This window comes from Aotus nancymaae, unplaced genomic scaffold (genome assembly GCF_030222135.1).
Source record: "Aotus nancymaae isolate 86718 unplaced genomic scaffold, 86718_ANA_hifiasm-v0.15.2.pri h1tg000077l, whole genome shotgun sequence".
NCBI lineage: Eukaryota > Metazoa > Chordata > Mammalia > Primates > Aotidae > Aotus > Aotus nancymaae.
The window spans coordinates 1,621,064-1,624,495 of record NW_026988492.1 but is presented as its reverse complement, the minus strand read 5'-3'; the positions used below and the strand labels follow the sequence as shown (position 1 = coordinate 1,624,495).

The 3,432-nt window shown below is 45.0% G+C and overlaps 1 pseudogene; it reads left to right on the top strand.

The window, feature by feature from the left end:
- Positions 1-1,208: 1,208 nt before the first annotated feature.
- On the top strand, positions 1,209-1,309 carry LOC135271422 (U6 spliceosomal RNA; annotated as a pseudogene).
- The last annotated feature ends 2,123 nt before the right edge of the window (positions 1,310-3,432 follow it).

The following is a 3,432-nucleotide window of genomic DNA, read 5'->3' as shown; positions in this document are numbered from 1 at the left end:
ACAGAACAAAGGAAACCCCGTATCCTTGGAGGATCCTATTATCAAGGCAATAGCCTAGTGAGACAGCACCTCCACTGTGGGGCCGGCTCCTGCCCCTGCCTAGCCGGCAGGAGGACGTGTGTCAGCCTGCCCCGGACACCGCTCTGACACAGCGCATCTCTGGAGCCACCTGGCAAACTCTTAGCCTGACTCTTTCCTTTGTGACCACATTTTCACAGCTGTGATTCAGCCTCCCTTCCCCAGTTACATTTCAGAGGAGTCACAACTCACAGCTCATTTTGTGGTTGGGTACAGTTTAAGTGGTCGATTTTTTTTTTTTTTTTTTGAGACAGAGTCTTGCTCTGTCACCCAGGGTGGAGTGCAGTGGTGCAATCTGGACTCACTGCAACCTCCGAAGTGACCACTTCTTAATGGAATCTAGGGAAGGTCCCCACACATCTCCGGGCAGTAGTTAGGCAGGATCACCTCTGGGAAATGATTAGCTTTCTAAATCTCATTTACCGCAAATGCATTCAAGTACACGTCAAAGACTTCGGACCTTGCTTGACTGGAATCCCGTAGCCAACCGGAAATCCAGTTCCCATTGGTCTGTAGTAGCCACTGTTTGTGATTGACACCCAAGGTTTTTGTTTTTCTCTTTTGTTTGCTTTCATTGATAGCATATGCTTTTATCCCAACAAGCAGCATAAAAGGGAAGACGCTCTCCTCCCAGCCTAAACATCTGATCCTCAGTTACACATTGATGTTTAATTATTTTCAATGAAAAGTGACAATCTGCGTTCCAAAAAGTGATTGTGTGCTTCCAGATCTACCACAGACATGTATGTATGTATGTGTTTATTTATTAAGACAGTCTCTACACAAAGAGAAATAAGACAAATTAATTTAAAAAAAAAAAAAAAGACAAAGTCTCTCTCTGTCGTCCAGGCTGGAGTGCAGTGGCTCGATCTTGGCTCACTGCAACCTCTGCTTCCCGGGTTCAAGCGATTCTCCTGCCTCAGCCTCCTGAGTAGCTGGAATTAGAGGCATGCACCACCATGCCCAGATAATTTTTGTATTTTTAGTAAAGGTGGGGTTTTACCATGTTGATCAGGCTGATCTCAAACTCCTGATCTCGTGATCGGCCCTCCTTGGCCTCTCAAAATGCTGGGATTACAAGCGTGAGCCAACGCTCCAGGCCACAGTTTTTTTAATGTTAAATTCCACACTTGCTTCGGCAGTACATTTATTAAAATTGCAATGATACAGAGATTAGCATGGTCCCTGAGCAAGGATGACATGCAATATAAAATTCAAATTGAAAAAGTTTTCAAGTTAATTCCATTTCCTATATAAGCCTTCATGCTCCCTCTCTCAGGCAGCTCTCTGCCCTAAAGTCTCTGTGAACCTGGAGAGGAAGCAAATCTCAAATCCCTTTGGCTTCCTGCCAGTAGATCTGGCAATGGCTTTAGTATCAAATGTGATTGAACTAATGGGCAAAATGCTGATTTTTTATTAAGTTAGGATATTAGGATCTGGAGCTGCCTTGTCTGATATGATAATACGGACGAAACCAGTCAAACTCTAAAATATTTGAAGAGATTTATTCTGAACAAAATACGATGAACCGTGGCCCATCACACAGTCGCGGGAGATCCAGGGAACATGCAAGGTGGTCGGGATACAGCTTGGTTTTACACGTTTTAGGGAGACATAGACATCAATCAGTACACGTAAGATGTGTGTTGGTTTGGCGTGGAAAGGCAGGACAACTGGAATCCAGGTTTTAGTAACCTGCATTCCACTTACCTGGCTAGTGTCAGAAGCCTTTGAACAAGAGCAATTCCATCTTGAATAGAGGCTGGGTAAAATAAGCCTGCCTTCCCAGGGGTTAAGTCAGAGCATGAGCTAGGAGATCGGCACAAGATACACGTCACAAAGACTTTGCTGATAAACCAGGAGGCCACTAAGAAGCCAGATAAACTCCACCAAAACCAAGATGGCAATGAAAGTGACCTCTGGTCGTCCTCACTGCTCATTATACATTAATTATAATGCATTAGGGTGCTAAAAGACACTCCCATCAGCGCCAGGGCAGTTTACAAAAGCCACGGCAGCATCAGGAAGTTATCCTATGTGGTGTAAAAAGGGGAGGGACCCTCAATTCCGGGAAATGACCACCTCTTTCCCAGGAAATCGTGAATAAGCCACCTCTTGTTTGGCATATAATCAAGAAGAAATGGCCAGGTGTGGTGACTCACGCCTGTAATCCCAGCACTTTGGGAGGCTGAGGCAGGAAGATCACTTGAGATCAGGAGTTCAAGACCAGACTGGCCAACATGGCGAAACGCTGTGTCTACTAAAAATACAAAAATTAGCTGGGCGTGGTGGTGGGCGCCTGTAATACCAGCTACTTGGGAGGCTGAAGCAGGAGAATCACTTGAACCCGGGAGGTTGAGGCTGCAGTGAGCAGAGATCATGCCACTGCACTCCAGCCTGGGTGACAGAGCAAGACTCTGTCTCAACCCCCGCCCCCCGAAAAAACAATTAATAATAAGTATAAGCAGTTGGGTAGCCCATGCTGCTGCTCTGCCTATGAAGTAACCATTCTTTGTTTCTTGGGTTTTTTTTGTTTTGTTTTGTTTGTTTTGAGACAGAGTCTCAGCACCAGCCACCAAGCCCAGCTATTTTTTGTATTTTTAGTAGAGTCCAGGTTTCACCATGTTGGCCAGGCTGGTCTTGAACTCCTAACCTCAAGTGATCTGGCCACCTTGGCCTCTGAAAGTGCTGGGATTTTGTTTCTTTACTTCTCTAACTTGCTTTCACTTTACTCTATGGATTCGTCTTGAATTCTTTCTTGCACAAGATCCAAGAACCTTCTCTTGGGATCTGGATCGGACCCTTTTCTGATAAAAATAGGCAGATTGAAGGATTTTCTGATTGGCAATTGGTTGAAAGAGTTTATCTAAAGACCTGAAATCTATAGAAGAAGGTGTCCAGGTTGGGATAAGGTGTTGTGGAGACCAAGGTTCTTATTACTCAGATGAAGCCTCCGGGTAGGAGGCTTCAGGGAGAATAGATGGGAAATGTTTCTTATCAGGTTAAAAATGTGTCAGACTCTTAATCTCTCCTGGATCAGGAAAAAGACCTGCAAAGGGAAAGGGATTCTCTACAGAATGTAGATTTTCCCAAGTGACAGTTTTGCAGGGCCACTTCCAAATATGTGGAAGAAATACATTTTAGGGTAAAATTATTCAATTTATTTCAGAGCCTGCTATCACATTGGTGTCTTGGGAGGCCGAGGTGGGTGGATCACAAGGTCAGGAGTTCGAGACCAGCCCAGCCAACACAGTGAAACCCTGTCTCTACTAAAAGTACAAAAATTAGCCAGGCTTGGTGGTGGGTAGTCCCAACTACTAGGAGGCTGAGGAAGGAGAATTACTTGAACCCAGG